A 25,312-nucleotide genomic window follows, 5' to 3' on the forward strand; every position below is an offset into this window, starting at 1 on the left:
CTCATCCCACCTACTCCCAAAAGTGTAAAGCCCGACCCCCTCCAACCACTCCTGAACTCACCGTACCTGTCCGTCCTCTGGACGCCCCCACCCCTCCTGGCAATTCCCTTCGTCCCCCACCCACATCATCAGGTTCCTCACCATCGTCCTCCAGAATGTTCATCCCTTTCAGCGCCCTCACACCCTCCAGCAGATCTCCCTTGCTGCCCGTTCCATCTTCCAACTCAAGATGTACGCCACCTACTCCAACAACCAGGCCCATTTCACCTTCTCCCGTCTTGACACCCTCGTTTAAATCCCAGTCATGGCGCGACAGCAACGTATCCTTTTCAACAACATACGCTCCCTTCCCGCCAACAAAAACCTGTTCCTGCACACCCTTGCCACCCACCGCGTGGATGCCTTCCTCCTCAATGAAACCTTCCTGCAACCCCAACACACAGTCCACACTTCGCCCTACCTCCTCCACCGCTCCGATAATCCCCTCCCGATTGCGCATGGCGGAGTTGCCATTGGTCACCACCGCCAGATCCCTGTTCGGCTCCAACCTCTCCTTCCCGACCCCACCGAACACCTGATCCTTAGTCTCTTCTTCCCCGGCCTTACCGTTACCTGCGCCACCATCTATGTCCGCCCCAACGCTCCTATTCCCTTCGACTTCCTCTCCCACGTCGATCGTACCTTTTCCTCCTACGTGATCGCCGCCGACCTCAACATCCATAGTCGTTCCGCTGCCCAGTTACGGCGATGGCATCGGTTCCTCTCCACCCTTCAAGGTGACCTCGTCCCCATCCCCCGGCATACCCGTCCTGAATCCAACTCCACTCCTGATGTTATCCTCTCCTCCCCCAACCTCCTTGGCCGCATCACGGTGGATGTCCTGGAGCCTATTGGTAGCGACCATCTCCCTGTCCTCCTCACCGTTTCAGACGGTCGTCGCCCTCGCCCCGACCCTCGTACTGACCCTCCCCCTAAGTATGTCCACGACTATTCCTGAGCCGACTGGAATGCCTACCGGGATACCCTTTCCACCCAGGTCGATAGCCACCCTCTCACCTACCACCACCCTGACGATGTCACCCATGCCGCCTCCTTTCTCCAGCGGACCTTGTCTGAGGCCGTGGAGGCCCACGTTCCTACTGTCGCCATCCACCCCCACCGTCCTCCCTTACCCCCACAGGCCGTTCTCCTCCTCCGTGAATCCCGTCGTCTCTACCGTGCCTTCCTCCGCACGCGTGACCCGGACACCCTACGACGCCACCGGCAACTCCAGCGACACGTTCGTAATTTGCTCGCGGCTAAGAAACGCCGGGACTGGCGACAGACATGCACCCGTTTAAATGCAACCCTACCAATCAACTCGTCCAAGTTCTGGTCGGCCTTCCGTCGCCTTACCGGAACTAAACCCTCCCCCTATTATCCTCTTCTCCATGATGATCACCCTTTCCCTGACTCCCTTAGTAAGGCCAATCACTTTGCCTCCTACCTCTCCGATGTATTTTCCGTCCCCGATGATCCCCAGTTCGATTACTCCCTCTTCCCAGATATCCGCGATCGAACTGACACCTCTTCCCCTCCCCTCGCTCCTGGCTTCCAGTACTTGGACAACATTACACACACGGAACTCAATGCCCCTATCACTACACAGGATCTCATTGATACACTCCGCACAAAACGCAACACCGCTCCTGGTCACGATCGTGCCACCTACCGTCACCTTCGTGAAGCTCCTGTCTCTTTCCTCTCCACCCTGGCCAGGCTCTACAATGTAGTCCTGTCCGCCGGTTACTACCCCGACCTATGGAAAACCTCCCGTATCCTCATGTTCCTTAAACCTGGCAAACCGCCGTCCGCCGTCTCCTCCTACCGTCCCATCAGCCTTACCTCGGTCTTCAGCAAGGTCCTAGAATCTATCCTCACCCGCCGCATCCACCAGCATCTCCGCCAGCACCGCCTCCTTCCCGTCACCCAGTGTGGCTTTCGGCCATCCTTCTCTTCCGACGATCTTCTCCTTCACCTCACTCATTTCCTTTCCGAACAGCTTAATTCCCGTCGCTCCGCCATCTTCCTCTCACTTGACCTCGAACGCGCTTATGACCGCGTCTGGCATTCCGGTCTCCTCTTCAAGCTCCAAACCTTTGCCCTTCCCATTAACTACGTCCGTCTGATCGGTTCCTTTCTCTCCCGCCGTCCTTCCTATGTCACCATCCATAACACCGATTCCTACACCTTTTTCCCCTCCGCCGGTGTGCCCCAAGGCTCCGTCCTCTCCCCCCTTCTGTACCTTTTGTACACGGCGGACATGCCGCCGCCGTCGCCCCCCGTCCACCTCCTCCAGTTTGCCGATGACACCGCCTTCCTCGCCCTTGCCCCCACCCTGCAACGCTCCCAACGCCTTCTCCAATCCCATCTTGACCGGTTCACCGCTTGGTGCAACCAGTGGTTGCTCAAGGTCAATCCCTCCAAAACCCAGGCGATCATTGTAGGCAAAACCACCCCTTCCTTCCGCCTCCTTGATTTCTATCTCACGGTCTATGGCCGTCCTATCGCCCTCACTCCCACCCTTAAGTACCTTGGCGTCACCCTCGACCGTCGCCTCTCCTGGACTCCCCATCTCCAGACAATCCAAGCCAAGGCACGTTCCCGACTCCGTCTCCTCAAGCTCCTTTCCGGCCGCACGTGGGGTCTGGACCCCTCCACAATCCTCCACACCTATAAATCCCTCATCCGCCCTATCCTTTGTTACGCCCATCCAGCCTGGATCTCCGCCCCCCCTACCTTCTATAAATCCCTCCAAATCCTTGAACGCCATGCTCTCTGCCTTGCCTATCGCATCCGTCTCCCCTCCCCCACGCGGATCCTGTATGATCTCATCCCCTTCCCCCACCTCCTCCTTTTCCTTGAAAGGATACGTATCCTGTACACCTCACGTAAACTTGATCCTCCTCACCCGCTCGTTTCCCCGCTCCTCTCCCACCCCCGCCCGCTGCCGCGCCTGTATTCGCACGTCCCACCCGGTCTCCATCTCTCCACCCTCCATACCCTCTCCCAAGGTGGCTTCCGCCAGCTCCCTCTCCCTGATGATGTCCTCGTCCCCTCCATCTACCCCTCCTATCAACTTTGACCCTGCCCCACCCCCCACTTCCCGTGTCCTTTCCTTTCGGCACCCTCCCTCCCTTCTCTTCTCTTCCCTTCTTTTTCCATCTCCCTGTCCCCTCCCTTCCCCCTCTTCCCCCGGGCTTCCTCTCCCCCTTCCTCCCTCCCCCCTATCTCCCCTGCCCGTGGCATCTCTGCTCTCCCCTCTCGCTCTCCCACTCCCCTTCCTCCTCCTCGTCTCTTGGCAGGTCCCCGGACTCGCACACGTATAGTGAACATTCGCGCGCCGGAGATCGTCGCCTCTTGTGCTTCGTGTGTGTGACGTCATATAGTGTTTTTGGTGTCCGCCATCCCACTCCTACGTTCACTTGTGCCGTCGGACTCACCAGTGTTTTGTGCGCCGTGTCAACGTGTTTTCAGTGTTGTTATCGTCACATGTGAACGACTCCGTGTTTTTTATGTCTCTGTGACCTCTCTCTTTTGCCCGTCACTTTGTTCATTGTCATTCACCATGTTTTATACTCTTGTAAAACGCTATGGCTGAAGAGCGGCGTAGTGTGCCGCTGCCAGCCTACCTGAATTACAGGTTTTAAAATAACAATAAAGTAAAAAAAAAAAAAAAAACACCGGACGTCAGTTCACGCCGAATACCGACCTCAAGGACGTCTCCACGGAAGACTACGTCTTCGACATAGGAATAGGACTTGGAATTAAGTGTATGAGTGTTACAACGGACTATTGTGGGAAACTTAGAAGTTATCTTTCGTATCCTCTAGTAGGAAATTCTTACTGGCTTTGTGATTGTGACTTTTCTTTGATATTCAGTCATTTCCAAGTAGACTCACGTCAATAAAAGTTGTGTTGTAAAAAAAAAACAAAAAAAAAAGTTCGAATTGTCAGTTACAATTCTTCTATTAAGATTATTCTTTTAATTCTGATTATTATCACTCACAGTTCTTGGTTCATATTTTATTAGGCCTATAATGTTCCATAGTCCCAGCAGTTTTCTTTGTGTAGGAAACTATTAGTAATATGCAGTGGTATTGGGACAGTTTACAATTACAAATGGGCTATTACAACAAGCACTGGAACTTACTAATCTCATAGTTGAACTCACTTAATTTTTCATGCGTATTAACCAAAACTAAATTCCCAAAATTAAATTTTCTCCTTTTTAACTTGTAATCATGACTATAGTTCCTGACTTCTGCTTACTTACTCATCTTAGTTTGAAGCATCTCTTTCTTTTCGTCAATGATACATGCTGTACATGGAGGGAACCCTATCAGCTTTTCTACTAAACATTCGGATTTCCTTTCTTACAAAATTACTTCAGGATAGAGTCAAATACTTGACAAAGACAATAATTTTATGCATAAATACACCGTTGATATCAGTAACAACTGATATTTTCTTTTTCATAGAACTCGTAGATTTATTAAGCTTTGTTGTTCTATCGCTTTGTTGAGTCAAAATAGATACCTTCACTTCCAGTTTGTCTTTAATTTCTTAGTATTGTTTTTAATTAATTCATTCCACTAGTATCGAAGGAAATTGACGGAGATCCGAAATGTGAAATAATTTGGGTGAAGGTCACGGTTAAAGCAGGCTCAGACATGGTAATTGGATGTCTCTGTAGGCCCCCTGGCTCAGCAGCTGTTGTGGCTGAGCACCTGAAGGATAATTTGGAAAATATTTCGAGTAGATTTCCCTACCATGTTATAGTTCTGGGTGGAGATTTTAATTTGCCGGATATAGACTGGGAGACTCAAACGTTCATAACGGGTGGCAGGGACAAAGAATCCAGTGAAATTTTTTAAGTGCTTTATCTGAAAACTACCTTGAGCAGTTAAACAGAGAACCGACTCGTGGCGATAACATATTAGACCTTCTGGTGACAAACAGACCCGAACTATTTGAAACAGTTAACGCAGAACAGGGAATCAGCGATCATAAAGCGGTTACTGCATCGATGATTTCAGCCGTAAATAGAAATATTAAAAAAGGTAGGAAGATTTTTCTGTTTAACAAATGTGACAAAAAGCAGATTTCAGAGTACCTGATGGCTCAACACAAAAGTTTTGTCTCAAGTACAGATAGTGTTGAGGATCAGTGGACAAAGTTCAAAACCATCGTACAATATGTGTTAGATGAGTATGTGCCAAGAAAGATCGCAAGAGATGGAAAAGAGCCACCGTTGTACAACAACCGAGTTAGAAAACTGCTGTGGAAGCAAAGGGAACTTCACAGCAAACATAAATATAGCCAAAGCCTTGCAGACAAACAAAAACTATGCGAATCGAAATGTAGTGTGAGGTGGGCTATACGAGAGGCGTTCAATGAATTCGAAAGTAAAGTTCTATGTACTGACTTGACAGAAAATCCTAAGAAATTTTGGTCTTATGTCAAAGCGGTAGGTGGATCAAAACAAAATGTCCAGACACTCTGTGACCAAAATGGTACTTAAACAGGGGATGACAGACTAAAGGCCGAAATACTAAATGTCTTTTTCCAAAGCTGTTTCACAGAGGAAGACTGCACTCTACTTCCTTCTCTAGACTGTCGCACAGATGACAAAATGGTAGATATCGAAATAGACGACAGAGGGATAGAGAAACAATTAAAATCGCTCAAAAGAGGAAAGGCCGCTGGACCTGATGGGATACCAGTTCGATTTTACACAGAGTACGTGAAGGAACTTGCCCCCCTTCTTGCAGCGGTGTACCGTAGGTCTCTAGAAGAGCGTAGCGTTCCAAAAGATTGGAAAAGGGCACAGGTCATCCCCGTTTTCAAGAAGGGACGTCGAACAGATGTCTGTCAGTTGTAGAATTTTGGAACACGTATTATGTTCGAGTATAATGGCTTTTCTGGAAACTAGAAATCTACTCTGTAGGAATCAGCATGGGTTTCGAAAAAGACGATCGTGTGAAACCCAGCTCGCGCTATTCGTCGACGAGACTCAGAGGACCATAGACACGGGCTCCCAGGTGCATGCCGTGTTTCTTGACTTCCGCAAGGCGTTCGATACAGTTCCCCACAGTCGTTTAATGAACAAAGTAAGAGCATATGGACTATCAGACCAATGGTGCGATTCGATTGAAGAGTTCCTAAATAACAGAACGCAGCATGTCATTCTCAATGGAATGAAGTCTTCCGAAGTAAGAGTGATTTCAGGTGTGCCGCAGGGGAGTGTCGTAGGACCGTTGCTATTCACAATATACATAAATCACCTTGTGGATGACATCGGAAGTTCACTGAGGCTTTTTGCGGATGATGGTGTGGTATATCGAGAGGTTGTAACAATGGAAAATTGTACTAAAATGCAGGAGGATCTGCAGCGAATTAAGGCATGGTGCAGGGAATGGCAATTGAATCTCAATGTAGACAAGTGTAATGTGCTGCGAATGCATAGAAAGGTAGATCCTTTATCATTTAGCTACAATATAGCAGGTCAGCAACTGGAAACAGTTAATTTCATAAATTATCTGGGAGTAGGCATTAGGAGTGATTTAAAATGGAATGATCATATAAAGCTGATCGTCGGTAAAGCAGATGCCAGACTGAGATTCACTGGGAGAATCCTAAGGAAATGCAATTCGAAAACAAAGGAAGTAGGTTACAGTACGCTTGTTCGCCCACTGCTTGAATACTGCTCAGCAGTGTGGGGTCCGTACCAGATAGGGTTGATAGAAGAGATAGAGAAGATTCAACGGAGAGCAGCGCGCTTCGTTACAGGATCATTTAGTAATCGCGAAAGCGTTACGGAGATGATAGATGAACTGCAGTGGAAGACTCTGCAGGAGAGACGCTCAGTAGCTCGGTACGGGCTTTTGTTAAAGTATCGAGAACATACCTTCACCGAGGAGTCAAGCAGTATATTGCTCCCTCCTACGTATATGTCGCGAAGAGACCATGAGGATAAAATCAGAGATATTAGAGCCCACACAGAGGCATACCGACAATCCTTCTTTCCACGAACAATACGAGAGTGGAATTGAAGGGAGAACCGATAGAGGTGCTCAAGGTACCCTCCGCCACACACCGTCAGGTGGCTTGCGGAGTATGGATGTAGATGTAGATGTAAAATTAGCTTTCAGTTCCTTAATCTTATGATCAACATTAGCCTCCATTTTCTTGCTATTTTCTTCCATTTGAGCTGCGAACGGGTATGGAGAACACTCGTATTGCTACTTAACGTATTCATATTTCCTGTCATGACGCTCATAATGGCCACTCATGTCCCGTAACACTTGCATTATTTCAGCCTCGAAAGGTTGTTGCACCTCTACTGTACTCTGATCTAGTACCCCGTTCTATGGTTAGTGAGTATAATGTACCGTTCTCACATTCACTAACGTGAAGTGACTGGTTTTGACGTTATTTCTGAAAAAAGAAAAAAAAAACTGTCTTCAAATCCTAGGTCATCAACCGCACCCGCAGCTTTACATTTCACTACAGGTATCATCTTTTGGTAATCAGGTGGACCTTTCATGTTCACGTGTACGTTCATTGTTACCATCTGCTTTGTCACTTTTCGGTTCCATTTTTAATTCAGTAACCACTTCTTTAGCACGGTTTAATTTACAGTTTCGATATTCTCTTTCGTGCCTTGCCGTTACACTCCAATAGAATTTTTCGCAACATTTGGAGTAATTTTCTGTCACTGTTTTGCAAGTTTGCGTCCCTGTTCTTCAGCAAGATCTATTACAAGCACTTTAGGTTACGTGACTGTACAGTTACTTGTCTATGCAACAAAATTTCAAGAAAATTCCGCCACGTCAAATCAATTGTTACTGAATGTTACACGTAACACAGACCTAAGTAACCGATTATTGTCAAGCCTTGTCACGTTCGACACGTGTGACCAAACTCTAACCACTTTACGTAAATCCAACTTGTGCTTTTAAGTCGCAACAAATTGCGTGCAATCGCTTAAAGTTTCTTGTGTGACAATTATTGTATTTTATTTGACCAGTTGGTCTTATAAGTGTTTGATACATATGTTAATATCTTTTAAATGCAGCAAGTATGGTCAAAATTTTTTTACTGAATTACGAAAGCTATTGTTTCGTGTCATTGGCCGCTGCGCGCTAACTCGGACGTTGTACCCACCATGTGCATAAGCTTTGTGCATGACCAGACCGTAATTTTTGGTCTTCGCAGGAGTTATCAAGTTGTTGTGTAGACAAAAGATTCGCGTCATCAGTCACTGGAGTAATTACATTGTACAAAGGAAGTTGAAAAAGTTTTGCATAGTCGTCTCTAATTTTTTTTATTTTTTGCAGGAGGAGAATGAAATTTTTTGTCTACATACTTGGGACATTTAGCTATAATTTGGTGTACCAAAGTATTTTCTTTTATTTACAGCTGAGCCATAATGGACCGTGAAGTAGATGTCAGATTGCGACGACGGTCGGTGATGGAGTTCCTCTTCAAGACCGGCGATGACTGCCACACCGATTCACAGGAAGTTGCTCCCTGTTTATGGGTAGGAAACAGTGGTCGCAGCAATATCCAGCGGTGGTTACAGAGGTTTAAAGGAGGTGATTTCTCCCTACTGGACAATCCACGATGCGATAGACCATCGACGACAGTGAGTGATGTGAATAAGGAGACCATTGATCAAATCATCCAAAATACAGGTGTGTGACGACACGTTAGATTGCTGAAATGACTCGTTTGTCATTGGGTAGTGTGGTATCACTGGTACAGTCACTAGAAATCCCATCCATGGAGTGGTGTAATCCGGGTTCCGCTTGGAGGAGAAACCAAGACTTTCACGAACAGCAGGTCGAAAGGTGATGGCCTCCATCTTCTGGGATCAGTGTGGTGTCATTTTCATCGACTTTTGGAACCTGGCTGCACAATTAAACGGGACCGTTACTGTTTGTCATTGGACGTGCCATCAAGACCCACAGACCACAGCTTCAGGGTCATCTCATCACACTACACCATGACAATGCCAAACCTCACACAGCCCTTATGACGTAGGAGAAAATCAGGAAAATGGGTTGGAAAATTGTTCCTCATCCTCCCTACAGTCCGGACTTGGCTCCGTCTGATTTTTACCTCTTTGGTCGTCTGAAGGCTCACCTACGCAGTAAAACATCTGATAGTCAGAAAGACCTTATTTCCTGTGTCAAGCGATGGTGTAAAAGTCAATCCCTAGAATTTTACGCTACATTGAGTAGGGTCGATGTATAGCTAAATGTTCCAAGTGTGTTCACAAAAAATTTCATTCTCCTTCTGCAAAAATAAAAAAGTTGGAGACGACTGTGCACAACTTCTTGAACGCCCTTTGTTCTTATTTGGACAAGTAACGATAGTGTTATCACCTTCCTTTATTACCTGAATCCTGTGCGTATTAATGGATTGTTGTTGAAGAATTAACGCGATCGACTGTCAGTTTCGAAGTAACTGATGAGTGCAGGGGCTCCATCATCAAATCCGCCCTCTATTACAAAAGATTGCCTTATTGTATAACTTCCTACCTCCAGTGTCGTTTTAATGCTGTGAATCCATTCGATCCATTGATCAGCTTATCTCGCAGATGGAGAAAAAATATGACTGTATCTTACCTTTCTAAAGTCTCTGAAACAAATTTATGTCTAAGTTATTATAGTCACCAAGTTCTGAAGGAGCTAATTTACATTCAATTAATTTTGAAATTTGCTGTGAATTTAAAAGAAAATTTATTAACCGTGCTTTATTGGTCGTGCGGTCTAACGCACGGCTTTCCGGATGGTAAGGAGCGCCTGGTCCCCGGCACGAATCGGCCCGGCGGATTTGTGTCGAGGTCCGGTGAAACGGCCAGTCTGTGGATGGTTTTTAGGTGGTTTTCCATCTGCCTCGGCAAATGTGGGCTGGTTCCCCTTATTCCGCCTCAGCTGCGCTATGTCAAACAAGTTCTCCACCTACGCGTACACCACCATTACTCTACCACGGAAACATAGGGGCTACACTCGTCTGGTGTGAGACCGTTTCCTGGGGGGGGGGGGGGGGGGGTCCACCGGGGGCCGAACCGCACAATACCCCGAAAGAGTGGTTCAGTGTTGGGCGGCGGAGGGGTGAAGTGGACTGCGGTAGTCGTCCTGGGGTTGTGGACCACTGCGGCTGCGGCGGGGACGGAGCCTCTCTATCGTTTCTAGGTCCCCGGTTAACATGCAATACAATACAACCGTGCTTTATAATGAAAATTCTGAGATGAATGAAAGCCATATTGATTCTAGTGCTGTGTTCTGGCAGCATTCTTTATGTATTATGTAATGAATTATTGAAATTTATTAACTGGATTGTGAACTTTCAACTACAAAAATATAATCAGGAGTGAATATGTAGATGCGAAATGTTATTTGGCAGTATTTAGAGATAGCAGCACTGAAGCAACAGAAATCTCAGGCAGAACTACTCAAATAATTTCACACACCGTCTCAACTCGTGAAGTTTCGTTTCACTTCCTCCTCCTCTTCATGATGCATCAACTTTTTTGCCAGGTGTTGTACAGAGTCCCCTTATATTAATGTGATCACCTGTCAAGAGCCTGAATAATCACCTTTTACAGTGTGTATCGCTGCAAGAGGTGCAGGAAGAGAATCAGTGCCATTCGGGAAGGGGATGTAGAGTCCTGCCGAGTCCTGTGCCGTGGCCACCTGCCCTAAGTTCCGCGGCTGAAGATCCATGGCGCGTACAGCAAGATCGAGGTGGTCCCACAGATTCTTGACTGCTTTAAATCTGAAGAGTCTCGTGGCCACAGGAGTACGGTAAGTTCATCCAAGTGCTCTTCGAACCATAAACGTACACAGCGAGCTTTGTGACACGTAGCATTGTCCTGCCTGTAGATGCCATCTTGCTGAGGAAAAGCAAGCTGCATGAACGGTGGACATGGGCCACAAATATACACTACTGGCCATTAAAATTGCTACACGAAGAATAAATGCAGATGATAAACGGGTATTCATTGGACAAATATACTAGAACTGACATGTGATTGCATTTTCACGCAATTTGGATGCATAGATCCTGAGGAATCAGTACCCAGAACAACCACCTCTGGCCGTAATAACGGCCTTGATACGCCTGGGCATTGAGTCAAACAGAGCTTGGATGGCGTGTACAGGTACATCTGCCCATGCAGCTTCAACACGATACCACAGTTCATCAAGAGTAGTGACTGGCGTATTGTGATGAGCCAGTTGCTCGGCCACCATTGACCAGACGTTTTCAGTTGGTGAGAGATCCGGAGAATGTGCTGGCCAGGGCAGCAGTCGAACATTTTCTGTATCCAGAAAGGCCCGTACAGGTCCTACAACATGCGGTCGTGCATTATCCTGCTGAAATGTAGGGTTTCGCAGGGATCGAATGAAGGGTAGAGTCACGGTTCGTAACACATCTGAAACGGAACGTCCACTGTTCAAAGTGCCGTCAATGCGAACAAGAGGTAACCGAGAAGTGTAACCAATGGCACCTCATACCATCACGCCAATATGGCGATGACGAATGCACGCTTCCAATGTGCGTTCACCACGATGTCGCCAGACATGGATCGACCATCATGATGCTGTAAACAGAACCTGGATTCATCCGAAAAAATGACATTTTGCCATTCGTGCACCCAGGTTCGTCGTTGAGTACACCATCGCAGGCGCTCCTGTCTGTGATGAAGCGTCCAGGGTAACCGCAGCCATGGTCTCCGAGTTGATAGTTCATGCTGCTGCAAACGTCGTAGAACTGTTCGTGCAGGTGGTTGTTGTCTTGCAAACGTCCCAATCTGTTGACTCAGGGATCGAGACGTGGCTGCACGATCCGTTACAGCCATGCGAATAAGATGCCTGTTCATCTCGACTGCTAGTGATACGAGGCCGTTGGCATCTAGCACGGCGTTCCGTATTACCCTCCTGAACCCACCGATTCCATATTTGGCTAACAGTCATTGGATCTCGACCAACGCGAGCAGCAATGTCGCGATACGATAAACCGCAATCACGAAAGGCTACAATCCGACCTTTGTCTAAGTCGGAAACGTAATGGTACACATTTCTCCTCCTTACACGAGGCATCACAACAACGTTTCACCAGGCAACGCTGATCAACTGCTGTTTGTGTATGAGAAATCGGTTGGAAACTTTCCTCATGTCAGCACGTTGTAGGTGTCGCCACTGGCACCAACCTAGTGTGAATGCTCTGAAAAGCTAATCATTTGTATATCACAGCGTCTTCTTCCTGTTAGATAAATTTCGCGTCTGTAGCACGTCATCTTCGTGGTATAGCAATTTTAATGGCCAGTAGTGTAGACGTATTCTTTATTGATCCACTGTTCTTTCCAGAATGACGAGATCGCACTGGGCATGCCAAGAAAACGTTCCCCAGGTTATAATGCACCCTCTTTGGGCCTGGATTCTTCCCACAATTGTTGTAGCGCATTAGCTGTCAGACGTTCCTTGCCTCTGTGTCTACTGGAGCATAAAACCGAGGAACAGCGATCAGGATGGGTGCATGAACCAGCTGCCTGCTGCAGAGACCCATGCACACCAACGTTCGCTGAACGGTGTTTGAGGAGACGCTGTTGGTTGGCCCTTGGTTCATCTGGACGGTCAGTTGCTCAACAGTTGCATGTCTACTCGCCCGTACACTTCTGCCCAGCCGTCGCTCACCACTGTCATCTGTGGACCGTGGTGCTCCGCAGTTGCCTCGGCGCCGATTTTGCCAAGCACGGTATACTTTAAGTACCGCGGAACGCGAACCGCTTACAAACTTATCTGTTTAGGAAATTCTTCCACCCATGACCAGAAGGTCAATGATCATGCCCTTTTGGGAATCAGGTAAATCGCACCGTTTGTGCATTACGAAGACTTCACTGTTTGCCGCATCATCCTGACTCGCTTTATATACTCTCCATTGCTAGTGCTTCTGCCTACCGTCTGTGAGTGGTTATTGCTTATTGACGTCGAACTTAGATGGTGGTCTCATTAATGTGACTGGACCGCGTAGATATGCTACCATCATTCACATATAAATCGAAAGCTTAAAGACAACAAAGGTTCTTACAAGTCCTCAGAGGTTATTTATAGACCTAAATCATATATAACTTTAAAATAAGCCTTTCTCACACTTTCTGCCACCTCTTCAATCGAGTTTCTAGTTTGAAAACGGACACGATCAAGCCCCACGGTACGTTCTGAAACAAATTATGCCTACTGTATCTAGACACAACGCAAAGCAGAGCAGCTTTTGAAGAGACGTAGTTAGAGTATTTGTCAACATCGACGCTTACATTCCCCCCACAAATGGAACTCTAATGATCGCTGTTGCCTCCAAATTCTGGGCAGCAATTGGAGTTTGCAGATACGTAACGTCTTTTCCTGGCACCCCTGCAGAGTCTTCCTTTGGTAACGAGTTTTTTTTTCCGACGTGAATGCTGCGGCCATTAGGCCTACATTCATCAGTCGTCCCTCGAGAGAAGCGCGGAACGACAAGCGCAGACTGCCGAGTTTCATCCCGCCGTACGCTTGCAACACGGCGCTTCAGCCAAGGCCGAGAGACGCACAGAGCCTCAGGAAATATCAGCAACGGCTGACGTTTCGTGTGCCTTGTAAGTTCTTTAAATAACATAAATTTCTTGAATTATGTTACGTCTGTACATCTTGTAATCATAAAGGTGGCACTTTTTCGTTCGTTATGTATATTTTTTATCTAAATGTATGACGCTGAAATATTGCGAATTATTATTTACGTTAAGATCCTACTGTACCATTCAGTGGCATTTGGAAATTTTCTTTTACCATTCCTTTGTTATCATAGTACCCTCGTTCTCCCAGAATTGGTTCATTTCCTATCTCAGACCAAAATTTCCGGTTTTTGCATGTCCATCCTTTTGTCTGGAGCTCTGGGGGACCTCGGCGTCTTCCCTTCCCATTTGAGTTCCCGAAGCATCTCCATAACACTTACGTTTTGTTCGATTCTACCGATAACAAATCTAGCAGCCCGTCTCTGAACTGCTTCGACGTCTTTCTTCAATCTGAATTGGTCAGGACACCAAACACTCGAGCAGTACTCAAGAACAGATCGCACCAGCGTCCTATATGCGGTCTCCTTTACAGGTGAACCAGTCTTTCCTGAAAATTTCCCAGTAATATTTAAATGACTTGACTGTGGCAAGCAAGACATGAGTTATAATGTATCTGAACATTACGGGTTTGTTCTTCCGAACTCGTCCGCATTAATTTAAATTTTTCCACATTTGGAGCTAGCTGTCATTCATCAACCCTACCGGAAATATTGTCTAAGTCGTCTTGTATCTTCCTACCGACACTCAAGTTCGGCACTTTACCGTACACCACAACGTCATCGGCAAACAATCGCAGTTTGCTGCCCACAACAGCGTTCTTGTCATTCTTCTCTGGGGACTCCTGACGATTCCCTTGTTTCTGATTAACACTCGCCATCGAGGACAACATTGAGGTTTTCATTACTTAAGAAGAGTTCAAGCTACTCATACATCTGAGAGCTTATTCCATATGCTCGTACCTTCTTTACCAGTCTGCAATGGGACACCGTGTCAAATCTAGAAATATGGAATACGTCTGTTACTCTTCATCCATTGTTCGCAGTATATCGCGTGAAAAAAGGGTGAGCTGAGTTCCACCCGAGACAAAAGGGAATATAGTTTACTAAACGCGCGTAAAATATAACAACTGAGGTGATATTTGTGGTTTTGAACTGTACATAGATGACATATTGTCGAATTACTAAAATACCCAGATTGTTTTACACAGTAGTGAAACGAAGACAGTGATGATACTGTCATTATCTGACGGTGTTAGTGATGTACGAAGATGGCCATATTCACAATTGATCTGAAACAGATTTTCTGTAACAGGACCTTAGAAAACGTGGCGGGAGACAGCTAACAATGATTACGGGACATGAGGAGGGAGAAATGGTGGAATACGCTGATGTTGCGCTATTTTTAGGTGCACAAAAGTGTGTATGTCATTGCAGACTGCATTTTTGGGAATGAACGTATATTAAATTAGCGATTTTCCTTCGCGACTTTTCAGGCGTAGTGTTAATGAATTATATAAATAAATCTTAATCGTAAATCAGTCTGTCTATTAGTTAAAGCCATACCAAAATCCCTACTATAGTTCCTGGGATTAGCTTCCTCATGGAGACTGCAAAATGCGGCGGGAGAATTTAATTTAGAATACATATAGGTTTATAACGGAAGAGGATGGACATGGTATGGAAAATGGGGTGTTACGCTAATAGCGCATCAGAATACTTCGATTGCAGATTATAGTCCTGAATATTGGCTGTGTGGACTAGGTAGGTATTAAGGTTAATATGCAGATTTCGAAGATGAAAGAGAAGAAATTGTCGGAACTAGCAGACTTGAAGAAAAGTGTGAGTTGGAGTGGATGAAAAAGACGAGTCGAAGTTCATCCCTTCAAGGGATTTATAGGTTTAGGGTGGGCAGAGATATAGGTAACTTTGGCATTAATTAGGCTGGAGGAAATAAGAGTTTTGTAGCTAGAAGGATGCAGACACCATAGAGAAAACTTGTTTGTTAAAGATTACTGGTGAATGGTAAGGGCCGGTTCCAAATACTTAGCCATATGAATGAGGGTATGGTTGATTGTGTGAGGTACAGACAAATTTATGTTGAAAAAACTGTGTATTCTTTCAGAATAAGACTTTTAATACTTCTCAACATAATCCGCACCAATATTAATTCAGCTGCTCCAAAGATGAACTAGTTTTCTTATGACTCATGCAAAGAAGTCTTTCTTGGTGTTTGAGCCACCTTTCCCACAAATTCTTTACCTCCCCTCGTCTTTTCTGAACATTTTTCCTCGGAATGACTCCTTGAGTGCATAAAAAAAAGAAAACTGGAGGGTGCCAAATCTGGTCTGAGGGAGGATCAGACAGTATCTCCCAACAGCTTTTTAAATGTGTGTTGGGTCGGCTGGGTGGTGCGAGGGTGAGGATTGTCGTGTAACAATATCATGTCTGTGGGATCCGCGAAGTTTTTCTCTCGTTGCTGGTTTCATTTCGTTCACCAGCATGTCTAACAAGTAGGTACTGTTTATTGTGTGCTTATCTTCCAAATAATCACAAAAGGCGACACCTTTGGCATCCCGAAAGACGTTCAACATGATTTTCCCCGCTGATGCTTGCATCTCGAATTTCCTTCGGACAGGTGAGCTGATTTTCTTCGATTTTATGCTTTGTCTTTTGGGCAAGTTGCATCGCACGTTAAAATGTTCTTTAGAATCGGCCACCTTCCCTTTCATAGCGTTCTTTCAGATCTGTACACGCTTTGAGTCTAGTAATCTTGTCTTGTTTCGGGACCGACTTTCTACTTGTTTTGCTGTACTTGAACTCGTTACTGATAACTTTTTGAACTAGACCAACACTTAATGCAACTGTTTTGGCTTTTTGATACATGTTCAACAGCAACACCTTAGTCTTCACGAACAATGTCGTCAATGCGGGTTTCAAGTGAAAGAGCTGACACTTCAACTGGCCGGATAGTAGGTTGCCACTTATATCCTCTTATAAAAATACCCGATGTTCGTACAACTTTCACCATTCTGTTAAATCATTCGAGAAAAGATTTTAGCCGGATTTTCACCTTCAGATAGCAAAAGGAACTGGATTTCTGAAAGTTGTTAAACTAATGTGGAAACTTCAAGCGGATACGGCATCGTGAAATGTCGTATTGGGGTAATAAACAAAACATTTTTACCAATCAGCTATTCTCAGCTCATGCAAGTGATGCCAACCTGAAATCATAAAAGTAAAAAACTCCTCCTAAGAACTATTTCATTTCTACATCAGTTTTGTCTATCGTATTATACTGAATATCCCTCGTTGATGGAGGAGCGGGAGCCTGAACTGCTAAATCGTCTGATCGTGCGGAGAAAAACTTTTATCTGGATTAATTTAAAATTTACATTTTGTAACCAGTCGATAATGAGATACAAATAATTTAGGAGAGAAACGTGGGGGAGTTCGTGTACGCCATGGGTAGCTATGTGGGTAGTGTTGCCAGGTTATCTGAAGTGGCAGTTGGGGGGGGGGGGGGTAGGTTTGCGTACCGTATGCTGTTTGCATAATATTTAGGAAAGCGGATTGGGCAAAATTTTGGCGCATGATAGTAGTAGGATACAAGATGCGGTAAGAGGTGTAGGATACAAGATATGGTAAGAGGTGTGGCTGATTGTGACACGTGCAGAACAGTGGTGTGGGTAGGATGCAATAGTACAGCTCACATGAAGAGTGTAATATTTCAGAATGCCAACTCTGGTCTAGGCTCTTTGAATGTCAGGGGAGAGTAATTGATGCAAATGATCTCGATAAAGTGAAATATTAGATCATTTATCGAGTTCTCAGAATGTAATGAAGGGATGTTGATAGGTGCTGAATGACTGATTGGGTAGGGAGTCTTTGAAGGATCTTGCTCTCTACAGACGTGTGGTTGGTGGATAAGTAGAATAAGTTACAAGAGGTAGTTTATATCATTTTAGGAAATGGAAGGATTTGATTGGTTTCCACTGCTCTGTGTAATAACCTACGCAAAGGATAGGATTGTAAAGGATAGTGCGGTTTTAGTGGTAGACACTGATACATTACTTCGGATAGTGGTCGGAACATTTCGCTTTCTGGCTACTGTGTCTGTTAGGTTCTTAACTGTGATGGGTATTTTTAGTTTTGTTTGTGAGGCGAAGTGTAGGTCAGTCGTCTGAATGAGTTTATATTTCAGGTTTTTGGCATTGAAAGAAACATAAAATAAATGGTTTTATGGTGACATATAGACTAACGGATAAAGTCTAACCATGATTGTCAGACTGAGATGGTAAGATACATTTTTACCTCTGCATTTTTTTATTTACAATGTAGCCTGAACAAAATTTCAGTTCACTCCATGCTAGCAAACATTCCTTTTGGAGTGGAGGCATTTTCAGTTACACCAAGCAGCTGGAGACGAAGAAATTATGGCTTTTCACTATCTTTTACAACAAAGTGACACATACAACTGGTACTTACAGAAAATGGGAAAGACTAAATCAGGTTTCCATGGTAACATAATTATCAACATACGTATATGGGAAACAGACTTCTGTTGGAATACATTAATTTACAAAACTAGATCACGTATATATACTATATCTGAGGCTCACCTGATTGCTATTTTCTATAACAGTGAGCAACTTTTCATTTAGATGGACCAACAAGAAACGGACTCAGTACACTGAATTTTGCGAAAAAAATTTTGTTTGGTAGCATGGGTCAGTCTCGTAACAGTGTCGACAACCACTCTAGTAGTATCACAAAAATTCCAGGGAAACTATAATTCAAAATAAAGAGATAACCAGGAACAAGATAACTGACGAAACACTTGAAAATACAAAGAAGAACAGAAAATATAGAAAAAGTTCACGATAAAGATCGGAGAACCAATCATGACCAAGATCACTCCACACCAACATAAACAAACAAACTAATACACACACACACACACACACACACACACACACACACACACACACATTTCTGGTGTAAATCTCGCTAACTTTTTAATGTCATTTCTCGAAATATATAATTATATGTAATTCGTAGTCTTTAGAAATAAACTGATTTCATTAAACGAAACTAAAGATAAATTTGGAAAATGAATTAAACTTCAGGTAGGAAAAACATTAAGATTAGCTAATGACATAATTCGTCCAGATGCAGCATAGAACTTGCAATATCATTTGAAGGAATGGAAAGTGTTTATAAAATTGTTTGTTTGTTGAACATCAAAAACACTAGAATAAGGCTAATGGAACTAATCAAATTAAATAAAGTGATTTTGAGAAAGGAGACAGAATATACTAAGATTAGTACATGTTTCGCTATCTTAGCATTAAAATTATCGACGATAGAAGGCGTACAGGGGATATAAAATGAAAGACAAAGGATTATGAAAGACACATTTCTTAACATCGAATGTAAATTTAATTATAAGAAAGTCTTTTCTGAAAGTATTTGTTAGCATTGTACTCTTGTTAGGAAATGAAACATGGGTGACATACAGCACTAACGAGAAGAGAATACTAACTTCTGAAACGTAGGGACACTGGAGAAGGCCACTGGGGAATGTCGAAGATCAAAGAACTAATAAGGAAGTAGTGGGTCGAGCTGTGGAGAGAAAAACGTCATGACACTACTAGACTGGCGGAAGAGATTGGTTTACTGGACATATCCAGGGGCATCAAATACTCGTCGGTTTGGTGCTGAAGGGACCTTTGGGTGCTACAAATTGCTTACGGAGACCAAGGCTTTACTGCAGTAAGCAGGTTCAAGTCGATGTAGGTTACAACAGTTACGTACAGTGCAGACTTGCATGGGGTGTTGCATCGAATCAGTCTTCAGACTGAAGGATACAACAACAACAGTAACCCAACAACAGTCCTATATCGTCTATGCAGTTGTTCAAAAAGCGAAGAAGTAGATAATGAAGCTCATTCAGTGTGGACTAGCAGTAGTTTTACTTTTAAGTTCCGTTAAAACCCATGCAAAGAGCTTAACATGCTGCCCTATTGTAATGTGCTGGTGCTATACTTGCAACCTCGCATGAAACATTTCTTCCGGCGTATACAGCGTTCAAATAACTTACGGGAATGCACCCGGGTGACATCGACAACCGCCGATATTTCTACTGAAGTATACCCTACCGTTTTCAACGTAAAAGTTCAGAAAGTAAGCGCTGTCCCAGGGAATTTAATACCTCGGTTTTTAGGAAAACTCCGGAAAGATAACACTCACTCACTCACCAGCTCACACACACACACACACACACACACACACACACACAAAGCAGAACGTCGTCAGAAGAGACTGGTTTGATGCAGCTCTCCATGCTACTCTATCCTGTGCAAGTTTCTTCATCTCCCAGTACCTACTGCAACCTACATCCTACATCTTAGCGAAATTAATAATCAGTGTGTGAGGTAGCATTAACTCTGTTCCTCTGTTTTTTGACAACGGAGAGACCAGGATTCCACGCAGAATTTAAACAAAAACCACCATCGCTATCTATAAACTTACTTGAGAATTTAATTTCAAGAGTTTCCTTAACAACACTATCCCAATACCTCAGTACATCGGTCCTCTACAATCCTGATAGTCTGACCAATATATGACATGCCACAACTGTAAGGAATACGGTAGGCACCCACCTTACATGAATTAAGATCATCCCTTAGGGAATCTAAAAGGACCCTGATCTTGGAAGGTGATCGAAAAACACACTTCACATTGTATTTCCGCCAAATAGCACCAGTCCTGTTCCAAATGCTCCCTGCATAAGGCAAAAAGGCCTTGGAGTTTAGTGTGACATCTACACTCCTGGAAATGGAAAAAAGAACACATTGACACCGGTGTGTCAGACCCACCATACTTGCTCCGGACACTGCGAGAGGGCTGTACAAGTAATGATCACACGCACGGCACAGCGGACACACCAGGAACCGTGATGTTGGCCGTCGAATGGCGCTAGCTGCGCAGCATTTGTGCACCGCCGCCGTCAGTGTCAGCCAGTTTGCCGTGGCATACGGAGCTCCATCGCAGTCTTTAACACTGGTAGCATGCCGCGATAGCGTGTGAACCGTATGTGCAGTTGACGGACTTTGAGCGAGGGCGTATAGTGGGCATGCGGGAGGCCGGGTGGACGTACCGCCGAATTGCTCAACACGTGGGGTGTGAGGTCTCCACAGTACATCGATGTTGTCGCCAGTGGTCGGCGGAAGGTGCACGTGCCCGTCGACCTGGGACCGGACCGCAGCGACGCACGGATGCACGCCAAGACCGTAGGAGCCTACGCAGTGCCGTAGGGGACCGCACCGCCACTTCCCAGCAAATTAGGGACACTGTTGCTCCTGGGGTATCGGCGAGGACCATTCGCAACCGTCTCCATGAAGCTGGGCTACGGTCCCGCACACCGTTAGGCCGTCTTCCGCTCACGCCCCAACATTGTGCAGCCCGCCTCCAGTGGTGTCGCGACAGGCGTGAATGGAGGGACGAATGGAGACGTGTCGTCTTCAGCGATGAGAGTCGCTTCTGCCTTGGTGCCAATGATGGTCGTATGCGTGTTTGGCGCCGTGCAGGTGAGCGCCACAATGAGGACTGCATACGACCGAGGCACACAGGGCCAACACCCGGCATCATGGTGTGGGGAGCGATCTCCTACACTGGCCGTACACCACTGGTGATCGTCGAGGGGACACTGAATAGTGCACGGTACATCCAAACCGTCATCGAACCCATCGTTCTACCATTCCTGGACCGGCAAGGGAACTTGCTGTTCCAACAGGACAATGCACGTCCGCATGTATCCCGTGCCACCCAACGTGCTCTAGAAGGTGTAAGTCAACTACCCTGGCCAGCAAGATCTCCGGATCTGTCCCCCATTGAGCATGTTTGGCACTGGATGAAGCGTCGTCTCACGCTGTCTGCACGTCCAGCACGAACGCTGGTCCAACTGAGGCGCCAGGTGGAAATGGCATGGCAAGCCGTTCCACAGGACTACATCCAGCATCTCTACGATCGTCTCCATGGGAGAATAGCAGCATGCATTGCTGCGAAAGGTGGATATACACTGTACTAGTGCCGACATTGCGCCTGCTCTGTTGCCTGTGTCTATGTGCCTGTGGTTCTGTCAGTGTGATCATGTGATGTATCTGACCCCAGGAATGTGTCAATAAAGTTTCCCCTTCCTGGGACAATGAATTCACGGTGTTCTTATTTCAATTTCCAGAAGTGTATATTATCGTCACTCACCCGGTGCGCAGTTGGTCGATAGCGCAATGCACGTCTGCTCTGTCCTTCACTATAACTATGCCGACGAAAAGTGACTTCGAGATGGGCTAATTCAGCTGAAAAACTCTCGGAGTCCGAGACGATATGGGTCCTGTAAGGAAAGGTACGAAGTACGCCTTTACGTTGAATCAGATGGTGACAACTGTCAGCCGACAGATACAAGTTAGTGTGAGTAGGCTTCCTGTAGAGGGTATCTTCCATCGTACCATCCACTCTCCTCCAGACCAAAACATCAAGGAAGAGAAGACAACCATCCTTTTCCACCTCCGACGTGAAACAAATATTCGGGTGGATTGAATTCGGGTGTTCTAAGAAGTTGTTCAAATTTTCACTAACATGACCCCAAACAGCCAAAGTATCGTCCAGATGTCTGAAAAAAAAACAACGCAAAAACGCAGGTTTCAAAGTCGCCGACGTCAAGGCACGTTCCTCAGACTCTTTCATAAAGAAATTTGCAGTAATAGTTGACAACGACCCGTAGTCTAGGGGTAGCGTCTTTGATTACAAATCAAAACGTTTTCGGTCTGGATTCGAAACCCACCACCGTTTAAATTTTCAATGAATGTCATAGGTAATGGCGGCCAAAGGCTACTGGCATCAAAGTCGCCAAAAATCAGCCAAGGCCTTGTCAAAGAGGGTGACAGAGCGTACAATGTTTCAGGGCACTCTATCACCCTGAAATGGTTCCGAGCACTATGGGACTTAACATCTGAGGTCATCAGTCCCCTAGACTTAGAACTACTTAAACCGAACTAACCTAAGGACTGCACACACATCCATGCCCGAGGCAGGATTCGAACCTGCGACCATAGCCACAGCGCGGTTCCAGACTGACGCGCCTAAAACCGCTCGGCCACAGATGCCGGCGAAGATGAAGAGATAGCGAAAATATACGCGGCCATTGAAAGGGTAATTCAGTACGTAAAGGGGGACAAAAATCTAATAGCCCTGGGGCATTGGAATGCGGTTGTAGGAGAAGGAATAGGAGAAAGAGTTACAGGAGAATATGGGCGTGTTACTATGAATGAGAGAGAAGAAAGACTAATGAGTTCTGCAATAAATTTCAGCTAGTAATAGTGAATACTCTGTTTAAGAATCACAGGAGAAGGAGATACATTTGGAAGAGGCCGGGAGATACGGAAACATTTCTGTTAGATTACATCGTGATCAGACAGAGTTTCGGAAATTAGGTACTGAAATGTAAGGCGTACCTAGGAGCAGATGCAGACTCAGATCACAATGTAGTAGTAGTGAAGAGTAGATTGAAGTTTAAGAGACTAGTCAGGAAGAATCGATGCGCATAGAAATGGGATAGGGAAGTACTAGGGAAGGAAGAGATACGCTTGAAATTCTCCAAGGTTACAGATTCTCTAAGAAGGGCAATCACAGAAGCTGGAAAGAAAGACTTAGGTACAAAGTAACTGAGAAGAAACCATGAGTAACAGAATAAATATCAGCTGATGGATGAAAGAAGGCAGTACAAAAATGTTCAGAGCAATTCAGCAATACATAAATACAGGTCACTTAGGAATGAAATAACAAGGAATTGCAGGGAAGGTAAGGCACAATGGCTGCAGGAAAAATGTGAAGAAATCAAAAAACAAATGATTGTCAGAAGGACTCAGAGAGCATATAGAATAGTCAAAACAACTTTCGGTGAAGTTAAAACCGAGGGAGATAACATTAAGAGTGCAATTTTAATTCCACTGTTAAATGCAGAGAAGAGAGCGGATAGGTGGATAGAGCACATTGAAGGCCTCTATGAGGGGGAACATTTGCTTGATGACGTGACAGATGAAGAAACGGCAGTCAATATAGAAGAGACAGGGGATCTAGTATAAAAATTTGAAAGAGCTTTGGAAGACTTAATATCAAATATTGTAGACGGATAGATAGAAATCCATCAGAATTTCTAAAATCATTGGGAGACGTGGCAACAAAACGACTGTTCATATTGGCGTGTAGAATATACGAGTCCGGCAATGAACCATCTGACTTTCGGAAAAATATCATCCACGCAGTTCCGAAGAGTGCAAGAGTTGACAAACGGGAGAATTATTGCACAATCGGCTTAACAGCTCATGTATTCAAATTGCTGACAAGACTAATGTACGAAAGCATGGAAATGAAAATTGAGGATGTGTTAGATGACGATCAGTTTGGCTTTAAGAAAGGTAAAGGCACCAGAGCGGCAGTTATGATGTTGCGGTTGATATTGGAAGAAAGAGTACAGAAAAATCAAGACACGCTCATAGAATTTGTCGACCTGGAAAAAGAGTTCGACAATGTAAAATGGTGCAAGATGTTCGAAAGTATGAGGAAAATAGGGGTAAGCTATACGGAAAGACGGGTATATGCAATATGTACAAGGGCAAACAGGAAACAAGAAGAGCGGAGGACCAGGAACGAAGTGGCCAGATTAAAAAGCGTGTAAGACAGGAATTTAGTATTTCGCCCTACTGTTGAATCTATGCGTCGAAGAGTCAATGATGGGAACAAAAGAAAGATTGAAGAGTAATTAAATCAAAGTGAAAGGAGATCAATGGTAAGCTTCGCTGTTGTCATTGCTATCCTCAGAGAAAGAGAAGAAGAATTACCGGATCTGTTACACGGAATCAACAGTCTAATGAGTACAGAATATGGATTGAGAATAAATCGAAGAAATACGAAAATAACGAGGAGCAGCAGCAGCAGCAATCAGAACAGTGAGAAACTTAACATCAGGACTGGTGATCACGAAGTGGATGATCTAGGAATTATTCTACCTAGGCAGCAACTTTGGCAAACGTTGGAACAATCTTTTGATTACGACTCCACAGCAAGAGCGACAATGGACTTTGCATTGTGAGTGGTATTGGCGCTCCGCCAAATCGTGTAGCAAGACAACTTGCGGCTCTCTTGAGCCCTGTACTTGGCGGTGTGAGCACCACATTAAGAAATCGCCGTGTTTCTTGCATCGTTTAGAGGCAATGCGTTTGAATGAGTCGGATATTCTAGTAAGTGATTATGTGGTCTCTCTGCACTCGTGTTCCTCTCTCTGATTCGTTACGGTTGATTGAGGTTAGGCTAGGTGCTAAATTAACAAACTTATTTCGACATGTGTTGGCTCCACTTATCTTTTACTCGACGACTAGTACCACGAGCAGGTAGATGGAGTTGCGATGGGAAGCCCGTTTTCACCTATTACTGCCAATCTGTTTATGGAAGATTTCGAGGAACGTGCCTTGGAGTCGGCGGCTTTGAAACCTGCGTACTCACACTGACTTATCTGGCGGCTGACAGTTGTCACCATCTGGCTCAAAAGTGGGGGCGTACTTCGTACCTTTGTTCAGAGGTGCCAAGTCATCTCGGA

Source organism: Schistocerca piceifrons, chromosome 6 (assembly GCF_021461385.2).
Source record: "Schistocerca piceifrons isolate TAMUIC-IGC-003096 chromosome 6, iqSchPice1.1, whole genome shotgun sequence".
Lineage (NCBI taxonomy): Eukaryota > Metazoa > Arthropoda > Insecta > Orthoptera > Acrididae > Schistocerca > Schistocerca piceifrons.